Consider the following 16,450-nt stretch of genomic DNA (forward strand, 5'->3'; position numbering starts at 1 on the left):
TGGAGCAGCAACTGCGTTATAGGTTACAAAATATTCAGGATTTCAGATTGTAGTAACTTTGTGTTCTTTACAGTTACTAATTAATGTTACTAGTTATTGTTACTGCAACAACAGCTGTTACTGTTAATACTAACAGGATATTTCAGATACAAAGTGATTCTATACCATTTGTACTTGGCATAATTTAATGAAATCCTGCCATTTTCTGACAATACCAGTAGAATACATTCATTGGTGTGTCTGTGCCACATCAAAAGTCAAGTTCCAGCCAGTATTTTGCTTTTGAAAACGTCGGCTGTCATCCGTGTGGCCATCAGTTGTGCAAAGTTTAGTGATCAGTTGCCTGGTGCTTGACAAGACCTCTCTGAGGCCACAAATCTGCAAAGATTTCTCCCTCGGATTGTCCGAAGAGCTATGTTCAATGAGCAGGAAATCCTTGCAAGAACCATGTCCTAAGTTGTCCTTTTTCTCTTTTTTTTTAAACTTCCATTAAACTATTTATATTTGTTTGTTTGTTTGTTTCTTTCATTAAATTTCTCCTTATTCATTGCCTGGTTCTTTATGCAGAAGATGCACTAAATACTCTAATTAAAAGAGAGCCATCTGTACAGCTACTGTGTACATTAATTGAATGCTGCAATGTACATATAATTTTTATTCAGATCACCTTGATGAAAGAGTATAAAACTTTTTGTACAAACTTCAAGACTTCATTTAATGAATATCTTTTTCAAAAGTAGTCACTGACAATAATTCTCAACACCAGCTAATGAAGTATACCACCAACTTTGTGAAGTACAACAGACTCAGGCTGTGTACAACAATGGGCAAAGCAACATAGTCAGAGACCTTAAAGCTTTGGCGTGCCTTTCTGTATGCATACATTGAGCCACAGCAGTAATCTGTTTAATATCATAGCAACACCCAATGGAAAGAGTGTGAATAGCAAGGAATCCGTAAGTGCAGCTTCATCATTATAATCCTGCGTGCTCCATGGTCACGTGCCCGGTTGTCTCAGAGAGGACACATCATATTAAGAAATAAAGCAGAATATTCTTACAGCGCCTACTTGAGACAAAAAGGCTGCGTGGTAAAGAATGAAAGTCATAAGCTGAAAATATTTTCTTCTTTTTTTTTTTTAATTTGTAAGTTAGGAATATACTGGGTATTTCACATGAACAATGTGGGACATCAGAATAGGAGTCATGATAAGACAGCACAATTACTTTTGTTCCAAGAGATACACTGAAATTGGATTTTAACGGTTATAACTTTGGCTGCTTTCTCAATTAAAGGACATGAATCAGCTCTTAGTTTCCTGAAGAAGGTGTCCATGTGGGAAAATTGTCTACTATGATTCTCTCGTGATTGCTGTGATCAGATGGCATTTAGTTGCAAGGATGAGCTGGGAAGTGACTACTTTAAGAGTTTTCATTTACTTGAGTACCATTGAGATGCAGATAAAGCATAATGCAGTTTGGGGCAGAGCCACTGAACCAGTAACTGAAATCACTCAACTATGCACTACCTCTCTCTAAGATCCCATTTTGCCCTCCATTTTTGGAAGACAGATTTTGTACTTCCAAACACAGGTAATTAGACATTATCGTAGGTTATATTATCCACATAAAAGAAAATATTTGTGCCTCATGATTAGAGTAAAGCACTCTTCAAATCCATATTTAAAAGATTCTTCATATTCATTTGTCATCTTCTTAAGAAGCCAGAGGACAAACACGATCATTTGAGTAGCTGGGTAATTCAAGTGATACTGGCCACTCGTATTCATTTACCTTTGATCCAGTGCAAAAAAAAACAGTCTTCGTTTTCTTCTTCTTGACATATATTCCTATTAGAGCTTCTACTCCATTAATACATCTGTGCTATGAACCTGTGTTTAAGCCTCTCAGCAAAGAGAGAAGTGTCTTGCTCTCTCCCCCTCCTGGCAGTTGGTTATCTTCCTGCATGGAGAAAGGAAGGAAAATCAAGTCTCCTAGTGTACTTGGAAAATCACAATCAGAGTCTGAAAATTATCCTCCCAGCATCTCAGTAATTGGCATAGAAAGAAAATAATCTCTAGCTATTGCTGTGACCTCTTTGTGGATTTCAGTTAAGAAGGAACTGGAGAAAATTAGCGGAAGTAGGCAATACTATCTGTTATTAACCTCTACTGCTCAAAAACATGATCTTACTGCGGGAGAAAATTAATCTTTTCTAGGGTTAAATTAAATTGATTTAGGATTTTCAGCTGGCTTTCTTTCAAGCATTGCAGTGAACTGGAGGGTTTTACATTTTTGTCCACATTTCCACTCAGCCAAGCTGTGATGTTCTGGTTCAGACTTGCCAGCTAACAGAAGGTTGCATGAGGCCTATTGAGAAATAAATCAGTCTGGCTGCAGGTTGTTTTGTCCTACCCTGGTTCCCGAGTCAGTGGGATTATGGACCAGACAAACCGTTTTGGCAGCTGACTTCCATGCATGCTGTCTTCCCCAGTTGTGTTCCCTGAGATGTGATCCTGGTGGTGCAGTGGGATGTATGTGTGTGAGAATACAATGTCTGTAGGATAAAATGTTCACGTGTGGTGGGGACAGTTGTGCCTGGTTACCAAGCTGTGATGGAAGGACTGGAGTAGCTTTCACGTGGTGACGAACAGCCCATCAGAAGGACTGGGTACCATGGCTCTGACTTTCACAATGGACAATGAACCATGGACCGTGACCTACTTACATTCTCCCAAAGAGTTGTCTCAAACATTGATTTGGAACACAGAGCTCTTTCCCAACTAGTGTTTCCTTGGCAAATGAGATGTAAATGTAATTGGATGTGTGTTGTTGTTGTTGTTGTTGGAAATAAGATAGAAATTACAGGAGAGTCACTGTTGTGTAACTGGACATTTGAGCCCAGCCAGGAGTCACACATCTAAGCTGACCCAGGCCAGCAATATGGCAGGAGAGAGTAAAGCAGTGTTGTGTCTGCAAGGAAAGGGGGGCACACAGGGCAGTCTGGAGGCTCTGTATTCTATATGTTTCCAAGGCAAAAATATATCGTTCCTTGTTTGACTTTCTAACTTAAACTACTGTCTGTTGTCTCTTAAAAATTGTAGAGCAGGGCACTGGCAGTCCAGACAACTCTGCTTCAACCCAGTGACAATATAAAAGTTATTTTCTGGCACTTGGAACATTTTGCTGGTCAGATGTGTAATGCCTGGGTAAAATGAGCAGTACTGTGTCTGTGTTAGTGAATTATTCTTGTTAAGGGTGCTTCTCTGTCCAACTCCTTGGCTTCATTCCATTCCAAAGGGAATTGCTCCACTGTCCTGCTTGCTCAACTAATAAGCATTTTATGATGTTCAGTCTTAGATATATGGCACAAAATAATTGGTTGTCCCATAAATAATTAGTTAATATCTGCATTTCTTCCAGACTGAGAAAGAACAGTTGTCTCCAGAAATATGCAAACTCTCAGTGCTTGGCAGATTCCGTGCGAACTTCATAAATATTCTGAGTAGTTTTGAGTGATTATTTTTTTAGTGGGTTTTGGTGTTTGTTTTTGTTTTCCCTTTATTAGCATGGCTTTTCTGAGATAAATAGACCAGGGCCTACTGGGTATGTTTTCTTCCTATAGAGAGTTCAGCCCCGTGTGAGACTGATCGTATAGGTCCTGCGTTGGCACGCTGAAAGAGAAGTCAGCAAATGAATGCATCAGACTATAGCGCTGTACGTCTCCATCAAGATGTGAAGGGCACTACTGATAACGGAAGGTACCTCGCCCTCAGTCTTTCAGTGCTGCATCTCTTTGTTGGTGAATAGGAGACTTCATATGAAATCCTTCTGATCTATCACATTTTGCGATCGCTATGTTCAAGTAAAGATTCCTAGTTTTTCTGCCAGTAACAAATTGATTTCTCTTTGGATGGGCAATCTTAGGGTACAGTCTTTGCACAGAGCTTTTGTTCATTTCCCAGCATCCTTGGATGTCTTTTAAAAACTTCATTTTCTCTTTTTGAATAAACGCAGAGACTTAACGAGTTCTACTTTTCTCTCTGGAATTTCACAGGAACATGCCTCAATTGCAGTAATTATCCTGTGCTGATACGTCCATTATGCCCCCTCACAGCATCTTCTAGTCATTATAGTACTTCTTAAATTTCATTTGCTTTGTAAATACTTCTGTCAGAGGACATTGGGCCAATTCCTATCTCAGGGAAAATTCAAAAAAAGTGAGACACGTGAATGCTACAATACACAGTCAAGAATCTTCCTCTTTCATAGTGGCTCCGTGTAGCTTTTATTGCTAATTTTAACGCCAGGTTACAAATATCTGACAGAAAGAAATAAGAGGTAAGTGCTATTTTTGTGTAGGTTAAGAATGCCACAAATAACAAGCGACTGTGGCATTTTGGGACTAACTTTTACTAAAGCAGAAACTCTTAAATAGAAATAAATTATCTGCAATAGTACAGATGCATTTGCAAATACCTCATATCTTGATTTAATCATTGGCCATGCGTTTTTCTCTTGAAAAGGTCCCAAGCACTGCATTTTTAACATCTCATTTCACCAGAACGAATGGATATTTTCCTGCCTCTCTCCTCAGTTTAAATATTGCTCTTAGGTCATGTCTTCGATCCTCCAACCACAGAGAGTAAATTCAAAGGCTTAATCTTTGTTTCAGAGAAGTAGACTTAGAACATGGAGTAATGTATTTAGAGCAACATATATTTTAGGAGATTGTGGCTAAAATAGTCATGAGAAAAGGGTATTCCAGTTGAGGGTTAACTGTGCAACGGACAGTAGCAACATTTTCCATTGTTTTCTTCTTATCTTAGTGGATGAACAAATGATACCTTGTTTGTCATTAGTGATGCTGTATTTTTTTTTTTTCATTTAATCTTTTTATTTAATTATCTCTCTATTTATATGCATTAAGCACTGAAAAATTCTCCCAAGACTGTATTCTTGGGGAGTTTACCTTGCTTTATCAAGGTAAGCAACACATTACTGTAAATAGCCATGTCTTTCTATCTCACTCTCTGTATACGTGTATATGTATTAGACATTTTAAAGAAGGCCAAAAGGCAGCCAAAGGTAGAGACTGGATACGGGTTTGTAGTTAGCTTAAAACATTTGTTGAATACTACAAAGAACTTGAACAGAATAAAGGACAATATACTAGGTTTGGTACTGCTAATACTCAGTGGTGCTAGTTTAAAAAGGGGCTTATCTTTTACGTGTTGTTATCCTCAGAAATTATCTTTATCCAAAGAACCCAAATTGCCTTACTTGTATCCTAGTTCCTTTAACATATATGATGTTAATGTTATCTGAATTTTTTATATTGTCTACCTTCTAAGAATTCAGTTTTGTAAATATTTTCATTGTTATCTTCTGACTGCAGTATATAAATCCTTCCCTTCTGTATCAGAAAATACGATCCATCTAAAGACCTTTGTAAAAAATAACTGTTTAACAAATTTTCCATTTCTTTATCCCGTTTCCAATTTCTGGCTGTCACTTTTTATGGAATTGCTGCTATCTTTCTGTGCTCCATGAATGCACATGCTCGCCTCTTTGCTAGCAGAAATTTCTTTTACATCTTGCACCCTCTAAACATCCTTTTAACTTCTGTCGGTTTCCAGTCTTCGTCAGACAATTAAAAGCTTTAATTCCTTCTGTGACTGTCGTGCCTGAGTCCTGATGATGACCATGAGGCCACTGTAGCTCCTGCTTTGGACCCCAGGTGCTTCCCACGTCCTCAGCCACGTGCAGGTGGCAGTCCACAGCTCGGGTCTCTCTGACAAACTGCTTAGTGCAGGGTGGGCTCAGTGAACTTGTTGCCTGGTTCGTGTTGGATGTTAAGAGGTGCCTTGGTGGTATATGCAGAGAGTCTCCCTAGGAAAATAGTTTCATTTTTTGGACATCACGTAATGGTTAAACTCACCTAGACTTTGCAGGAGACGGTCATAAAGATGGATTTTCCAGGAAACTACAGAATGGGTACTGAGTTATGAGAAAATACAAAACCTGTAGCTTAAAAAGCAGTTCCCTGATGGCACCTTTGTGGCTCATGCAGATTTGTGTGGTGTGGCCAGCCTCATCGGTGCCACACATTCTGCTCTCCTGTTTAGAGCCACGGCTGTCACACACCACCAGCGGAGGCTCCTGGCTTTGCCCTCCTTCTGGTGCTCAGCCAAATACCAAAATGCCGCTTGTAGTCAAGCCAGCTTGTACTGACTGTTCAGCAATAGATCTCCAATAGACCGTAACTTCAGCTGAAATCAAGTGTTTCTTGGACTGTCTCCTTCCTTTCAAAGACGGCCTTTAAAAGTCAGATTATAATTGTGTTGCTTCATGGCATTCTTGAGAATTTCAAATGTGAAGTGTGTCATTTTGTGTCGCTGAACAAGACAGGTTTCTCTGTCTTTAGCGCCTTTTTTTTTATTTCTCCAGAATCATGTTTATGCGGCCTTCAGTTGTCCTTGCTGTGCTGACATTTGTGTAGATGCTTCTGGTTTCACAGCACACATTTCCATGTTTTGCTGCAAAGATCCATTCCAAATTTCCTGGATTTCTTGGATTTTGAAGACTGTATATTCTTTAAAGGCAAGGGATACTTTCTAGGAAAAAAAAAAAAAATCTCCTATCTCTTCAAGACTTGATCTCATTTCCATTTAGCTCAAACAAAGACTCCCTTTGGCTAGAAGGATAAAGAATTAGATGTTTACCCAGTAAACCCCAAAAGCTGGTATGCACTTATTTCTTAGAGGAACATGAGTTGAGCTCATTCGTATTTCAGATATTAGGATGTGTGTATCAGTGCTAAATCATGGCTCGTCAGGGAATTTGTGTGAGAGAAGACGAAGTGCTGACATTGTCTAAGACCTGCTTTTCCAGAAATATATAAAGACGTTCGTGATGGGGACAGTCTTAAAGATCTGATGTGCTCCATATTTATGTCTTGTTTTATTTGAGCTTGTACTGGTCTGTAAGTTCTTAGGAAAAAAACTTTTTGTATTTTAAATAGCCATATTATGAAATACTGACTTTCGTAATCTGGCTGTATAAGTAGTAATAAATTCTTTCACAGTTTTTTTTTTTTATTACTTCATAACTAGAAGTGATAAAAAACGTATAAGATCAGTTTGTTTGTGATATTGCAGTAATTCAGGTCATGATGTATAAAACAGTATTACTGCAGTTTGGATTAAGATCTTTCACTTGGTTTATAAGATTGACGTTAGAGAACAATATGGCATATAAATGAGAAAAGGTCTTTCTGTCGCAGTATCACCTGTCATATCCTTCTCAAGATTTCCAGAAGTCTGCAGCATAAATGGAGAATTGCTTTCCTTTCTCGTTCATAGCATCCAGTGGTAACGAACCATGTCACAGTTTATCTAAACTAATTTTAATGTCTACCTTTTTTCTTTTAACTCAAAGTGTGTTTTTTCAGCAAATCCATCCCCTTTATATGCAATGGCAGATATGTTTGTCTATGAACAAAAACGTCTCTTCTGTATGCTGCTGTTGCATAGCCAGCACAGCTGAGAGCGTGTGCACTGAATTCTGTCATGCCTCATACATCAGCAGGAGAAGTGTCGACAACTTTCAGGTCCAGGGACAGTGCTGTTCCTTGGATGCACTTGTAAAAACCAAGACGAGACAGACGAGTTGCGCAGGTGTTACGGCAGGCAAAATTTACGAGCCAGAAAGATTCACAGCTTGAATTTCAGATTGTTTAGGTCTAAAGGGCTGGCAATTTAAAACGAAGCAAAGCAAACAAATAAAAACATGCAAATCAGAGCATGAAACAATGTGGAACATTGTAAAGTCATTTGTACGTGATTCAGATTTCAGGGAGGAATTCTGCTTTTGCATCAGCTATGGCCAGCAGTGGCACAACTCCTCCTGTTCCTTCCTCTCCTGCATTAATTTATTAGTCCCTTCAGGACACTATAAATGATGGAGTACATCTGCTTTGCAGGCCCTACTGCTGCACTATAGTGTTGTCACACCTGAGCCAGCTAGTTTAAAACTCATTTAAAAAGCTAACTTGAGCAAGGGTATCAATCTAGCTGAACACAGACTAACCACTTGAGCTCAACCATATTACGCTCAGTAATATCCAGTAAGTGGTTTACATCATATTTTTATTTTTTTTTTTTAGTTATTTGACCCAGGAAAAATTATTTCCCTTTTAGCCATTTCGTAGAAGAATTCTTCCTTTCCTCTTCCTTTCTCCCTCACTCACACTTTTCCATTTGCTTTTATGTTAAACATTTTTTAAATTGGAAGTATAGCAAAGTTTAAGCCAGAAGTTTCAGTGCAAACCTTTGCCCTGTAAATTCCAGCTAACCTGAAGGAAAAAGTTTTATTGAAGCTTAACAATGTACAAATAGATATTTTTTGACACACTCCTTTGGGCATCCGTATTTCAGCCAGAAGTGGAAGCCTCTGGGACTGGACTTTTCCTATGTCCCAGTAAAATTGGAGCACTGGTTTTTCACAGGTTTTGGAACGCCGCTGTAAGTCAGTCAGCGTCCAGGTGATGTCCGCCTGGTCTGTGCTGCCTGCGGGGCTCAGCGGGGGCACACTTGGGCAGCAGACAGCCTCACGGAGGCTCTCAGGTGGGTTTGCTCCGTCAGGGCTGCTATGGAGGGTTCTCTCCAAACGCATTTTTCCTGGCGGAGCTTGTGAAGAAGTAGGTGGCTTGAAGGAGAGGACGTGTATCCAAACTTCAGAGTGCTTTTGTCACCAGAAGTCAGCCTGCAGGTGCTTGGGATGTCCTTAAGCGTTTGGGGAGAAATTTGGTGCTGATGCCTTTAGTGTCTTGGTTTGGGCTGAAATAGAGTTAATATGCCTTTTCAGGGACTAGATGAGTGCTGTGTTTTGGATTTAGCTTTGGGGTTGGTATGGGAAGGATGCTGATAGCACACTGATGTTTTCAGCTGCTGCCGAGACTTCAAGGACTCTCCGACTCCCCGTGTCCTGCCCGTGCGCAAGGGCACAGGGAGCAGGGGGGTAGCACGGCCACAGCACCTGACCCAAACTGGCCAGTGAAATATTCCATATCATGGCACGTCATGCTCACTGTATAGAGGAGGGGGGGTTGGGAAGGAGCTCTCTCTCTCTCGCTTCCAGGATTGTGATTGTGGGATCTTGGTATCTCGGGGTCGCTGGCCGGGAACGGGCTGGGGGTTGGTCAGCGGGTGGCGAGCAATTACGCTGTACATTGCCTGTTTATATATTTCTTTTTTTCCCCATCATCGTCATTGTTCTCATTTTATTGCCATTATCAAACTGTTCCTATCTCAGCCTGCGAGTCTCCCTTCCCCCCTCTAATCCCCTCCCCCATTCCCAGGCGGGGAGGGGGAAGGGAGGGTGACCAGCTGCGGGGGTTGGTTGCCCATCAGGCCCAAACCACAACATTTAGGAAGGACTGTGTAGTGAGAAATGGAGTGTAACAAGAGAGGGAAGGCATAACTAATAAGAAAGGAGTATACAGGTTCTGTCCTCCCTTCCTGGTCTTGCCTTTCACCCTCCTTCCTTCCCTCCCTCCCTCCTTCCCTCCCTCCCTCCTTCCCTCCCTCCTTCCCTTAAACCTTTCCATGCCACCAGAGGAGCACTGAGGACTCATCCGCAGGGTTCCCCTGCCCCCAAGTGAAGTGGCATGAAGTGTCTGAAGTGGCGTGTGAAGATCTTTCCCTTTGTGATTCACCCACACAAAGCAAGATGAGCGGTATCACAACAGCAGTTTCCATATGTTTTGAATACCAGAAGCCTCTTTCGTAATTGAAGTTTCTCTCTCCCTTCTCCTCCTCAAACGGTGCTGTACAACAAAGAAAAGCAATTCAGTCTGAAAGCACTGGGAAAGCAGGATGCTAACTTTTTTTTTTTTTTTTTTTTTGGTCACAACAACATCATTATGCCGGTCAGCAGTCCTTATCCGTGTGTAAAAGCCCCATTTCTTGCCCCTTTCTGTTAGTCTTTCTTGTTTGAATGGCAGCATTTGATCACAAGATCATAGGAAGGTCTTTCCCAGGTTCAATCACAGGCACTTGAAAGAGGGGCAAAACAACCTACATTTTGCTAGGACTGCCTTAGTGCCTATGATGTTTCTGCAATTTACCTTCTACAGTGTAAGAGACATCAAGAGGGAGGGGAAAGGTGCTGGATGACTGATTCTACGCTTTTTTTTTTTTTTTCTTTAAAGCTCATTAAAACAGCATTTTATATGTAGTTTTTCCCCCACCACCCTGTATATAATCCTCGAGTATATAGTATTTCCAGAAACGCTGCTGTTCAGCAAAGAAAAAGAAACTGAAAAACAAGAGAGGAGGAGGAAGGGAGTAATTTAACTTTTTGATTACATGGACATGGTATGAGAAAATATTTTTCAAAAGCCAGGTTTTACAATCCTTACTTCACATAAGAATTCCCATTTCAAAAAATGCAAATTTTAACCACAAAAAAACCCTAACAAAAAATGTCCTAATTGTCATGGGTGGCTCTTCAGTTTACAGTGTTACATTACTGAATACAATCAGCACCTTCCCCAGTTAGATTAGTGATTACACTGAATTCGCTAATTCTGAGCCTTTTTTGGTTTTCCTCTCGCTTTTTCCTTTCCTCTCCCTCTCCTCCAACCTCTCTCTCTCCCTTTCCTTCTTCTTTTCATGTCCTTTCTTCCTTTCCCTTCTTCCTTTCCCCTCCTCCCCTCCTTTTCTCCTCCTTCCTTCTCCCCCCCCCCCCCCCCCATTCAGTAAATACCATAACTGTGTGAGCAAATGCAAAGTTTTGTAGTTCAGAGCTGACACTATAAAGATTTTGAAGTAGGTATTCAGATTAAGAAAATAGGACCCAGCGGCCTATTAACTGTATTCTTGTCTGGATTTCCCCCTCCAAGATCACCCTCTATAACAGCACCATGAGTGAGCACCTGCCTTCCAAAGCACTCTTCCTTCAACGAGTTCTCCATCAGCTGAGTTTTACATTACACTGTAATTAAAACCTCAGCATTTGGGATTTTCAAAAGAAGCCTGGTAGCATAGGACTAAATATATTGTGAGAGTCTGTCTTTCACCGGTGCAGGAGTTGATGTCATTGGTTATTTTCATCTCTAATTTATCTTATTTCAGACTAGCCCCAAGGATGGCTCTTATAGAAACCAAAGAAAAATGAGCTGGGTTCTCTACAAGCAGAGAGTATTCTCCCTGCATGTGAGCGCCCGCACCAAGAAACGTGCCTTTGCCTTAGGAGGCTGTGATTCCAACTGGTGTGGTGTGTGGTGGATCCAAGTTTAGCTTCAGCGTTTTTCTCTTTTCAATACAAGTTATCTGTCTTTCAACGTACTGTATATAATGTAAGAAAGAATAGTCATTAAAAATCCTAAATGCAATTTTTTTGTGATTGAGCTGTCGGCAGGCAGTTTTTCATTTATGTAAGTATATGTTTTGCCTGCCGGTAGTTTCAACCAAATACAGTCCTTTTGTGCATCTCCTGACCCAAGTTGCTGGTTTTAGCATCGTGTACTAGGCATTTCATTCAAAGTGAGATTTAATTTCAGTGCTAAGAAGATAAACTATCTAGATGTGACAGGAGTAGTTCAAGATGGAAAATAATGAAGGTGTTGGAGCGTGTCTAAAGTTTAATTTTAAAACTTTTTTCCCAAGATGTTGTTTGTTTGCTGGCTTTGGAAAAGCAAGAAATGTTCAGCACCCCTAAAAACATATGTAATGAGAGGACTGCCTCAGGATTCTTCTGTTCTGATGATTTTATGTGATCTTTGATTGCAGAAGGTTTTTGTGGACATCAAAGTAATGTTGGGCGGGAGGCTTACTATTTTGTAAGTGGGCTCCATACTACTCATCTCATATCTTTTCCTAATTCAAAATAGTTGACATTTTTTTAAGTAGTTTGAGTGAGAATTATGTCAGTTCCATTAAAGTGCATGGATACTTAGGTACTGAAGTCTTTTGGGCTTAATTGAAACTATCGACCATTAATTGACATTAATATAACCAAGCGTATGAAAATTAATAGATGGAGCCAGGCTGTCAAACCTAGGAAATAGAACTGTTTCTTTATCCAACAAAAACAGCGTGGAAACTGAAAGCTTCTGTTTGTCACACAAGAAAGATCAACTCAGGATCAGGAAAAAGATCCACCCTTCCTTTAAGCAAAGAGTTTCAAAAAGATGCTAATTATATTGATTTTGATAGTGGTTTTTGTTCAGCAGATGTTTTTCTCCTAGGAAATACATGAGGACCACCAACATACTTCAAACAGACCCCCAAAAAAAGAGCAGTCACCACATAATGGTTTTCAGTCACCACTGGCGGGTCTGAATCAATGGCTAATTTGTTATCTCATTACCATTTCTCATGCATCAGATCCTGTACCTTAGCAGTGAACACAAAAACCTTTCCGCCTGATGGCTGCACATCTTCTAATAACAAACACAAACTTAATTCTATTTATTTTCATGTTTCTAACCTTCTGCAGGGGAAGAGCAATACAGGCAGAGACGAGCAGTAGCTGCTGTGCAAAATTGCCATTGTAATTATCCCTTTTTCCAGGAACACAGTGAATCCCAAGCAGTCCAGTCTCAATCTGAACCCTGTAATAGAGCCCCAAGGAGGCATCATGGAAGGCCGTAGCCAGCACAAGTGCATTTAGGAAAATTAAATGTGGCTGTCAGAACTTACAAACACTAGTTAAGAAATCAGAATCGCTCCGTTATCTAACAGAGCTGACAGATCCAAGCTATGGGTCTGTGGATGGTTCGTGTTACACCATCTAAGGGGGAGGTGGCAGAGGAGGGTCAGTCAGGGGAAGAGGCAGTGCCGGGTTAGTTAGGATGTCAGTCCTTCCACCAGACCTATGAGAGGAGAGACCTTCGTTAGGTACCAGAGGGGAAACTCCACAGCGTGTGCTTTCTGTTAGCTGCAGCTGTTAGACACACCATAGGTTTGCTCTTTGTTTTGATCCTCATTTTGGTACCTTTCTAGTGTTTCTTAACCAGCTGCTTTCTAGGTAAGAACAAGCTTAACCTGCACAAGCAACGACTCGAAGAACAGCTGACCGCATCTCACTTTTCCTTGCTGCCGAGCACCTTGGAGAGAGTATCTTGATTAATAAAACGGTTGTCCCTCACTCTTTGCTGTTCCCTGCAGGCGTAGCGCAGTGTGTCTTCCCTGCAGCTAGTGGTGCCTTGCTGTCACCGTCTCTTTTACGCCAGCATTTCAGAAATTTCCTCCATGGGTTTTGAGCAGCCTCAGCCGCACTGAAATTCTTGTAAATACAATCCTGCATCTACGTGTCCTGTGCCTGCAGCACTAGACGAGGGACCATCTGCAGCTTGTCACTTCCCTGCTCCTGAAGGAAGGGTTTTGGCGGCTGAGGACACAGCACAGATTCTTCCACTCTTGGTAGGCAGGCTGGGCTTGGACCGGGAGCCTATCCATTGCTGTCCTTTCCCCAGCTCAGTCAGAATGGCTTAATGTTTTATGCTGTGACAGATTAGACAGGAGAAACCTTCTGTTGTCTGATACCCTCTTTTGATAACAAGTTTGTATCATTAGAGCTGAATCCGTATGACAGCTACTCATCTTGCTTTGTCTGTTTTGCTTGGGCTTTCTGAGCTCTGATGTGTGTGAAGGACATTGACTTGAATATGCCTTGCATTGCTGATTTCTGTGGATTAAGTTACAGCCTAACAATCTGGGAAGATCTGAGTTGTGGTCCCACCTGTCATGCCAGAATCGCTGGCAAGCTCATTTTTCATCAGAGCTGATTCTCATAGGATTGTGTGCATGTCTATAAGCATATATATGTTTGGGGTTTTTTTCCCCAGAAATGTCACTGATGACCTCGATTGAGAAAGGTTTCTTAGCACATACTTAAATAACCCTTATTCAAATTTTAAGAACGAGCTTGATTTTTGTCCTGAACAGCAGTGGTCTCCCAAGTCGGAACTTTCTATTTAAACAGTAAAAGAGCAGCTGGGTGAGAGAGCAAAGTTCATTTTCTAACATCTGCCAAGGTTTTGAAGGACAGTTTTGAATCTTTTTCCTAAAGACAAATGGAAGTTAATCATTTTGGATAGATAAAAATCAATTTCTCTGAATTATTTGAACAAGCTAAGAACTCCTCTGAATCACCAAATGTATAGAGGTATACTGATGTCCAGTTACATTAAAAAACAGTTCTGTTCTTTTTGTAATTTGAATGCTTTGGACTTTTTTATTTCCTGAATATGCCTATCTATTTACGTTACATTCAATGCCTATAATACTAGAGCATCTTACAAATGAATTAACTCCCAGGATAATATACTGAATAATCTTTGGCCATTCTTTATGACAGGGAAGGTGAGACTGAAGAAGGGAAGATTTGCTTGATATCATGTAGGAAGTTTGGAGTCGTAAGAATGATGAAAGTAATTAATGCATAGATTTTCCATATACTTTTTGACTCGCAGATCTCAAAGAAGTCTGGTTTTTAATCCTACATCTTAGTTCAAGACCATTAACTCTTCTTAAAGTCAGACTGTGTTTGTTTTGATGGGTTTTGTTTTGGTTTTAGAGATTATAAATCCGTTTTCCTAGGTAAGTAATTATTTTTAAGGTATTAAGTTTCCTGGTATTTTACCAGGAAATTGTGTGACAATTTTTGAGACCATTGCTGCCTGCATCTTCCATCTGGATACTGCTTTTAATTTGTTGGCATGTGTTTTTGTGGTGAAATACCTGTCTCTTGGAATTAGATCTCAGCTGAGCTGGATGGGGAATTGAGCCATGAATGTTAACATTCCCATGCATCACTTAGTTGTTACGGGCTTCTGCAATTGAGCTTAGCTCTTAGAAAAGGACTCGTGTTCCTTTCAGGGAGGATATCCTCTTGCTCTTGTGGCACTTTAAAGGTCTGTCCCTAATATATACCAAAACCAAAATAACAATTCCTTAGGTATTTCCTGTTTTCTCTTGTTAAGAACTCTAAACCATCTATCAACTTAAATCAGTTCCTCCTCTTCCGTGCTAGCTTTTAAAAGTTGCGTCAGTCTTAAAAACAGCCAGTTCTCAGCACATTCCTTTGCATTCAATATCCTGATAGTTTTTTCTTTTGGTATTTTGTGTTCAATTTCATTCTTTCTTTCTGTGTGTTGAAATTTTTTCACTGCTTGTTGCCTGTTTGGAAATCTCAAAGTTCTGTTGCAGACAAAAAGACAGTCTTTAAGATGCTGAGTCTCCTCCTTTGCCAAAATTAGAAACATGCTTAAGGCTTCTGTTGGATCCTGGTTTTAATTTCCTGGTTAAAAGACTTCCCCTCCTTATTTTTTCTAATGCCGCCTTTATTTCCCCCCTGCCTTACTTGCCTTAAAATTGGTTGCTCGTGCCCATGCGCAGTGAGATGACAGTTCTGAGAATGTCTTTGGGCTTCTGAGCTCACAGGAAGAGAATGCTAGAGAATAGGCACTTGACGGCATCATCTCTGCTTTCCCATGGCTGTTACTGCTTGGTTGAAAGAGAAGATTCTAATCTACTCTGTTTATATTCTTTGCTATGATTATTGGGGGTTTTTTGTTTGTTTTTCATTGTATGAAAAATAAAAAGGGGCAAGTTTGGAGTCTCTGACTACTAGATTGTAAGCAGTATCATTTTAACAGCGCACAGAAAACGTTTTTCCTCCCGAGACTCTGATTGTCAGAGTCCAATACTCTGTGACCAGGTTCCTTCAGATATTTCACATGAGAAGAGTTCAATGTTTTAATACCAGATTTACTTCTTTAAAGATATTTGACATGATGTGGGATTGTGGTTTAGAAGAGCAATACAGCAATATGCTGAAACTACAACACAAGCATGATACAGCAATTATTATATACAGTGGAATCAAAATAGAAGCGTTATTCCACGGGCTGGTCTCTGTATGCTTCACCATTGTGACGCTGAGCATTCCCAGTCACGAGAAAGGAATATGTGGCTTGAAGCCAGCTCAAACCTATTGCTTTTTTCTAAGTTTGTTGTATTAGTTGTCCATATTTTATACTTTACATGGGCCTGAGACTTGCAGCCACTACCTCCGTGCTGGTCTGTCTGGCTCAGGAGGATTCACACCTCTTGGATTAACTCAGGGAAGTCCACTTAGACAAACAGGTGATGCACTCAACTGATAGTGCCACTGAAAACAGAGGCCACTTTACGGTGCCCTTTGTGTTGAGCTCAGTTCAGCTTTCTTTACAAGGCGGTGGTCACCCGCTATGTTCTTCCCTAAGCTTCATGATCACATACCTCACCTGTGCCCATCTCCTCTCAGCCTTTTTCCAAGGAGGAGGTGGTGTTGGCCAGTGATTTTCTACCTCCATCTCAGAGCAGCATTAACGATCACTGGTGTTTCACAGTGAGCTTCATACATTCATCACATGAATGACCAGCCCTCTTGCCTGGGCA

At 40.6% G+C, this 16,450-nt stretch overlaps 1 protein-coding gene across 6 annotated transcripts in view; it reads left to right on the forward strand.

Annotated features, from left to right (window-relative positions):
* Positions 1-16,450, forward strand: part of RBMS3 (RNA binding motif single stranded interacting protein 3) — a 721,589-nt gene that overhangs the window by 574,245 nt on the left and 130,894 nt on the right. The window lies entirely within an intron of this gene.

Source organism: Tyto alba, unplaced genomic scaffold (genome assembly GCF_018691265.1).
Source record: "Tyto alba isolate M040663 unplaced genomic scaffold, T.alba_DEE_v4.0 Super-Scaffold_46, whole genome shotgun sequence".
NCBI classification, from domain to species: Eukaryota; Metazoa; Chordata; class Aves; order Strigiformes; family Tytonidae; genus Tyto; species Tyto alba.